At 45.7% G+C, this 7,802-nt stretch overlaps 2 long non-coding RNA genes across 2 annotated transcripts; one reads left to right on the top strand and one right to left on the bottom strand.

Moving 5' to 3' along the window:
* Positions 1–1,057: 1,057 nt before the first annotated feature.
* On the bottom strand, positions 1,058–4,586 carry LOC138740895 (uncharacterized). Its single transcript, XR_011343207.1, has 2 exons — positions 4,297–4,586; positions 1,058–1,262 (listed from the first exon to the last, which is right to left on the bottom strand). It is a non-coding gene; the product is annotated as an uncharacterized lncRNA (long non-coding RNA).
* A 91-nt stretch (positions 4,587–4,677) lies between these two features.
* LOC138740930 (uncharacterized) lies at positions 4,678–7,407 on the top strand. Its single transcript, XR_011343215.1, has 2 exons — positions 4,678–4,775; positions 7,089–7,407. It is a non-coding gene; the product is annotated as an uncharacterized lncRNA (long non-coding RNA).
* Positions 7,408–7,802: the final 395 nt, after the last annotated feature.

Raw genomic sequence — 7,802 nt, 5'->3', positions numbered from 1 at the left:
TTCTCAGCTGCTAAATCAAGTTCTTGCTTCTTTAGCAGTACACAAAAGTGCTGGAGGAACTCAGCATCCATAGGAAGTAGAAGGCAGTCAGTGTTTTGAACCTCAGCCCTTCCTCGGGAATCTGCAAAAACAGGTTGATGCCTGAATGAAAAGGAGGGCGAGAGAGGAGGTGAAGAGGAGAGAGGAAGGTGGAAGAGGACATGGTAACAGGTGAATACAGGCAAGACAGTAGAAGAAAAAGCTGAGAAGAGACGGGAGAGAACAGAGGGTTAAGATGGGTAGCTCTCTGGTAGGGGGGAAGGCAAGGGAATGGGGGGCTGGAGGAAAGGAGACAGATGGGTAGAAAAAGAGAGTGACCAGGGGAGAGGTTAACAGAAATTGGAAATGTCAATATTGATGCCATCTGGTTGGAGACTGCTGAGAGACAGAATACTAGGTATCATTCCTCCATTTTGCAGGTGGCCTTGGTTTGGCAGTACATGAGGTCATGGACAAACATGTTAGTTGAAATGAGGTGTGGAATTAAAATGGTTGGCTCCTGGGCGGACTTTGCTGTTGCAGTGGACATAGTGAAGTTGCTCAATGAAGCGATCTCCCAGTCTACGTCCAGTCTCCCTGGGGCTACTGGGGCACCAGATGCAGTGAATTACCCCTGCAGATTCACATAAAGTGTTGTTTAACTTAGAAGTACAGTTTGAAAACTCGAAGAGTGGGGAGGGATGAATGAACAAGGAAGTTGCAGAGGGAGTGATCCCTATATAGAGCAGAGAAGATATGGAAGGGAAAGATGTGTCTGGTGGTGCACAGAATATGTTAGGTGCGGAGGCTGGTGGAGTGGTAGGTGAGGAAAAGGTTCAATCTGACTGAACCCTTGACTTTGTTTCTCTCTCCATGGATGCTGCCTGACTTGCCAAGCAACAATATCACTTCCCATTGAAATCAGATCCGTGATCAGAAAAACAGTAATTTAATTCCCCAAAGCAGTTGTGGCCATCCCCTTGTAGTCGAGGATGATGGCCTTCATTCTGTTGACCCACTGAGCAGAGACACCTGTGTGTGTATTTGTTTAACGTGTACTTAATATTGCACTCCAAGAACCCCATGATACATTACAAATCAACCAACTAATTCCAATGGCATGCAAACCACGACCCCAAGCAGTGCACTGCTCATTTCTGCTCTTGGAGTTCATTTTCATCCATCCATTCAGATCAAATCCATTGTCTGGTTTATAACATTCTTGGCTTTGCTTTCCGTTGAACCTAATGGAATAATAAACTCTGAAGTGAAAAAGAAGATTTCAACAGCCAACCTATTGGATGCAATTAAATTCCCAGCAAGGGGGTGGGGGTTCAGGCAAAAATGATTGCTCTTGTGGCTCAGCACGTTACTTTGTGAGTCTTCAAGGGGGCACTCTCCTATTTGGTAAGCTACAAACCTTGTATCTGCTTCAAAATTAAAGCTCCAATGAATTAATCTCCCTCATCTTTAATCGAATCAATAAACCACAAAGATTTCACTGATCATAATTTCACCTACAAGTAATGAAGTTGACAACAATATATCCAGTGCAATGCACAAAAGTGCTGGAAAGGCTCAGCAGGTCATAGCATCTATTGGAAGTAAAGGGTAACCAGTTTCAGGCCTGAGGCCTTCGGCATACCTCGCCAGGCCCTTTGGTTTGTATAGGTGCTGCATTACCTGCTGTGTCTCTCCGGCACTTTTGTGCATTGCACTACAATCCCAGCATGTGTATATTTTCCTGTTTAATGATATACCAAGGACACATTTTCAAGGAGCAATGTTTATTTTAACATCAACAATCGTGTTGCTTTAACTGCTGAATCCTTTACTGTTTTATTTTGATGAAGCAGACTTTAACAACTCCCAGCAAGCATTCTGAAATTCTCATCAGCTTTCCTTGATTCCAAAGACTTGACTGTAGGGGCAGGGCCAAACACTGAGATGGACTGTTCAACAGAAAGTATGCCGTCCATCACCTGGGTGTCAAGGATCCCTTTGGTAATGACTTGAGCAATGAACGCACTTAACTGCTGCAATACTATCAAGTTCAAAGTGAAATCAAGGGAGAAAGAATTCAGAGCCACACCCAAAAGATCTGTGAAACTGCCCTAAATATCAAAAGGCCCCTAGTAAGTCTTTCAGCACGAATCTGGAGTTTCTGGGCGAAAGTCTTGACTCGGTGGGAATTCTTGTATTCTCAGAAACCTGAAACCTGAGTATAATGCTGAGTGGCACTTTAAGTGAGTAAGAAAGGAGTGGTGCAGATGGAATCTTGTTTTGTAGAGGAAATGTTTAACCAAGGCTCTGTCTGCACTCTACGGTGTCATAAAATATCATGTGTTTTCTATTTGAAGGACAAATGTGTCTTCCCAGTTCTCTAACCTTTATTTACACAATTAAAAGGTCATCTGCTTATTTAATCATTCAATACTCAAAAGTGCTGGAGAAACTCGGCAGGCCATACAGTATTCATTGGAAGTAAGAGGCAGTCATTGTTGAACAAGAGCCATCCACAGGCAACCCCGATGGAGAGCTCAGGCCCAACACTTCGACTGTCTTTTAATTCCTATGAATGCTGCATGATTTGCCGAGTTTCTCCAGTATTTTTGTGTCTTTTTCCTCTGGAGATGTTCTTATTTAACTTCATCTGCTTATACACTCATTGCTGCTGTGGGACCTTGCTGTAGGTTGGCTGCCCATCACACCTCTCATCCTGTGAATATTGAATTTATGGTGAATCTGTCTCAGTATGTTGTGGACAGCACTATAGAGGGTTTTTTTGGGCACTGTTAAATACTTAAGTCTCTTCAAGAGGTTTTCTTGTCTGCCAAATAACTCTAAAGTCAAAATTATTTTTCCATTATCCATGTAGTTGCTTCTCCACTCTCAGTAGCATTGCTCAATGTGGAATTATAAAAAAAAATTGGTCAAGTTCTGATCAACATTGATCTAAAAATTCTGTCCCCATCCACTCAATGTACAAGTATTAGTAGGTGACATTTTGAGTGATTTGCAGCTTGGGATAGGATATGAAATCTGTGGTGTTATTATGGCCAACCTTAAGTGACCTATCGTGGACACACATCTCTTCACTTGTCAAGAAGGCACAACAGCAACTGGGCTTCCTTAGAAGACTGAGATGGTTAAGGCTACCAGCCGCCATTCTGTCAACATTCTACAGAAGCTCTCTCGAGAGAGAGAGCACCTTGGCCACCTGCATCACAGGGTGTTGTGGTTGTGGTAGAGCATTGGATCAGAGGTCAATCCACAATACCATAAAAGAGGCAGAGAGGATCACTGAGGTGTCCCTCCTCCCCCTCACCCAGTGATTTACCAGGATGGTTGTTTAAAGAAGACATGCAAAATCAGTGAGGATCCCTACCAGTCTGCATGCAGCATCTTCCAGCTACTCCCATTGGGAAAGAGATACAGGAGTATCAGGGCCAGAGCCACCAGGTTGAGGAACAGCCTCTTCCCATGGGCAGTGAGAACACTGAATGATTGTTCAACTTCTAAAATTACTCTCCAACACTCTACTATTTGTTAATAATATTTATACATACAATGTGTACATGCATCATTTACATGTGTTTTATGGCTGTATGCAAGTTTGCACTGTTTTGCACTGTGGACCAGAGAATGCTGTTTTGTCAGGTTGTACTGGTACAATCGGATGATAAAAAAACTTGAACTTGAAGTTGAATGGGGGGCGGTACAATCTACAGGAGCTCAGGTTAGTGACACTGTGGGAAGAATAGCTGTTAATGGCCACATGCTGTTTCTTTGATCAGTACTTGAATACAACTTGAATAAATTTAAATTTAGACATACAGCACAATAACAGACCATTTCAGCTCACTATCCTGCTGCCCAATTAAACTACACCCCCCCCCCCCCCCCCCCCCCGGTGTGTTTGGAAGAGTAGGATGAAACCAGAGTCCCCAGGGAAAACACTCACAGACACAGGGAGAACATACAAACTCCTTACGGACAGCGTGGGATTCGAACTCCAGTCTCGGTCACTGATGCTGTAAGGGTGTTGTGCTAACCATGCCACTTGATCAGTATTTGAACCACCCACAAATTGAAGGAACAACACCTCATCTTCCATCTCAGCACCCTCCAACCAAATGGCATTCGCATCGACCTCCAGTTTCCATTATATTCACACCCCCACTCTATCTTCATCCCCTGTCTCCTTTCCTCTGGTGTTTTTATGAAGGGGCACCACTTTGAGGCTGGCTCTATCGGTGGAGAAAAATGTGTTCTTACCTTTTTACAGAGAAGGCCTAAAAGGCTGCTGCAGTGTTGCTTTTATGAAGAGCGATCCCTTGTTGTGTCCTCCGGAGTTGATGGAGGTCAACATGACAGCGAACGTATCCTGTCAACATGACAGCATGCGTACATGGTGAGAAATGGCCATCTTTGTTACCCATAATCCCCCCATGCAACTGGAACCACTCTGGGAAATGCAGAGTGATTGATCCTTCTTCTGCCCGGCACTGCACCCCGGCACACTGAGGGGCTCCAACCTCCAGTACTTAATATGGTATTACTGCTACAATGACTGGATCCTGGGTCGTGGACTGATGGCATCATTGTGATGTCATCAGCCCATCCCCTAGCCAGCCGCTTGCAGCAGAAGTACATTTATGGAGTGAGATGGAGCACTCCACTCCACCTCTGGCCAGCTTGAGGATTCGGCGACTTGGAGCCATGCGCAGATGATTTATGGAAATAGGTTCAGTGATGTGAGGGCAGAGAATATCCACCTTTACAGTTTCAATTTTTTTCTTTTTAAAATGGGCCTTCTCTCTCTCTCTCTCTCTCTCTCTCTCCCTCTCCTCCCCACTTTCCTCTCTGCCTCCTTTCACAGAGCCAAAATCAATACTCACCTTTCATCTTATCATATCTAATTAACATCTTTTGTCTGTTGGTCTGGACTTCTCCCCTCACCTTCCCCCCATTCTTCCACCTTTCTCTCTCAGTCTTTATTGAGATGTCTGCCTGCTGTTTTCTTCTACCTTGAGGAAGGGCTCAAGCCCAAAACGTTGGTATTATCTCTTTACCTGTTATGGACCCTATGAGTCCGGCTGAGTTCCGCCAGCATTACTGTGTTTTTTTTACTACAGTCACTTTCGTGTTACACTTGAATATTTGCTACAGGAGTTGATCCAAGGAGAGAAGACTAATATCAAGTAGACTGAATGGAGCCTTCGAGAAAGCCAAAACATACAGAAACACTGGGCTGCTGGAGGAACTCAGAGGGTCAAGCAGTATCCATGGGTGGACGTGGTTAGGCAACATTTAGGGCTCAGAACCTTTATTGAGATGAAAGTGGGAAGAGGAGACATCAACTTCATCAAGCAGTGGAAAAACTATGGGAGGGGCTAAGAGGTGGCAGGGTATTGGACAGAAAGTAGAAAAGGTTGAGAGGCAAGAAGAGGGAGAGGAAGAGGAAGGGGGGGGTTTAAGAGAGGAAAGTCAGAATGGGAGTGGTTCAAAAAGAGATGGAAACTAAAAACCATTTGGGGCGGGGGTTCCTGAAAACTTGAAAAATCAATATTCACATTGTAAAACACAGATGTCTGCAGACACCGTGATCTCAAGTTAAAAACACAATGCTGGAGAAACTCAGAAGATCAGGCAGTGTACTTTATACAGCCAAGATAAAGATACATATCCAACATTTCATGCTTGAGTCTTTCATCAAGGCATGAGCAAAACGTAGGCAAGTGGAGGGGCAGGGAAGGAGTACAGTCCCACAGGTAGGAGGTATTAGGTGGATAATGGAGGGAAGGCACACCAGCAAATGGGGGAAGGGAAGATGTCCCTGTGAATGGAGAGGGAAGCGGGTGGAAAGAAAACAGAGGGGGGTGGGAGAATAGGGAGTAGGTTAGCAGAAGCCAGAGAAGTCGATGTTAATGCCATTCAATTGGAGAGTGGTTGGAGGTTATTCCTCCAATTTATGGGTGCTTCAACATTCATGTCATTAGATTTAAGGATGTCCCGGAGGAATATGATGTGTGCTCTTCAGGTTTATGCCTGGCCTCACCCTGACAGTGGATAAGGCTGAGGACAGGCAGACCATTGTGGGAATTAATGAAAGATGGTGGTTCTGCCAGAGCCATTGTAATGGCAGATCTGTCGCTAGTGTGGACCCATGGGGAGTGAGGAGCCGAGATACAGTGGTCCCACAGTGTCCCGCCCAGTCAACTGCTGTCAACTCCGCAAAGGCTTTGAGTGGCTCATTAAAAGAACCGATAGCAGTTTTATTTAAAATCCCACAACCGCGGGGACTGCACACAAGATGGTGGCACCTCTGATCAGCAGCAGTTACAAGGGGTTGAAGACTCCAGGGGAGTGGAGGAGTGGCACAGGGCATCAGAAAATGGGGAGACCATCCCCTGGCTGAGAAAGAGAAGCAGAGGAGACAACCCACAGGACAGTGAGTACAGCTGCGGACCAGTGATGGGGCTCCTGTGGCTGAAAGACCAATGCACGCGGCGGGCTGCTGGCGACTCGAGGCGAGGAATCCATGGAGGCTGTGGGTTGCTAGAAACTGCTGTTGGGGGACTCGCGCAGGGTTGCAGACTGCTGGAGACTGGCTCAAGACTGCTGAAGGGGTTGACCAGGTATCCGAACTGGGATGCGAAGGGGCACTGAAGGGTTCCTAACCATGTCGGAAGTTCGGATCTGGAGCTTGGGTTGCCAATAGTTTGCACTGAACTCTGGGTGGCTACAGAGGCTGCAGAAATGGTGGAGGTGAATCTATGGACACTCGGTGTCTCTGGGGAACTCTCTTATTTTTCTCTTTCACTGTGTTAAAGAGACGCTTCAGGCAATTTCTGCCAATGGCGAATCTATCTGCCTTACAGCAGGGAAAAACAATTTCATGTCATATGACACTGTTTTATTACAATGACAATAAATTGAATCTTGAATCTTGAATGATGAAGAGAATTGAATTGGTTAGCAACTGTGATTTCAAGCTGAGACTGCAGTCAGACTGCAGGAGTTTGGTGAAGTGGTCACTCAATCTGCGTTTGGTCTCACCGATGTAGAGGAGGCCACACTGGCTACACCGAATGCTGGAGATCAGTTTGGATGATGTGCACGTAAAGCTCTGTGTGGTGATACAACCACTGGACTGTCTGTGACTGCCTGCGCCCGTCTGCATTCCTACCTGCCTACTGCAGAGAGCAACCCACTGTAACTACAAGGAGGTAACCTGGGAGGCTGGCTCCACCTACTTCCTGCCAATCACCGGCCCCATATAAAGGCTGACACCGACCCTTGTATAGGCAGTAGAGCACATGGAGTCTGAAGGGATACTGAACCTTGAGTGCAAGTTTTACGCTAATTAAAGCCTGTAGTACAGCCTTTGTGGTTTGAGTGTGTTTGTTCGCACAGCAACGCATCATAATCTGCCTCACCTGGGTTGATGGTAATGTTGAGGTTTGTGCTGAATGAGTTGGAGAGCAGTGCATTTGGGGGTAATGAGGGTAGAGTGGGTGAGTGGGATGGAGAATTGCTGATGGTTAATGTCAAGGTCAAGAGCAGGAAACTTACTGAGGGGGTCCAAGAAGAGAAGAACTGTTCTAGACAGGTGAAATTATCATTAATGGGGGGAGGGTGGTTGGAGTTCCTTGTCAAAGACTGGACATGGAGGAAGAAGCGTTCCATATCATGTCAAGCATGGAATTTGTTGAGATGTGGCCAGAGTAGTAGATAACTGAGCCCTTTGCTGACGGCAGACCATTAGTATCAGAGAACAG

Source organism: Narcine bancroftii, chromosome 1, assembly GCF_036971445.1.
Source record: "Narcine bancroftii isolate sNarBan1 chromosome 1, sNarBan1.hap1, whole genome shotgun sequence".
NCBI lineage: Eukaryota > Metazoa > Chordata > Chondrichthyes > Torpediniformes > Narcinidae > Narcine > Narcine bancroftii.
This window is presented reverse-complemented; position numbering and strand designations above follow the sequence as displayed.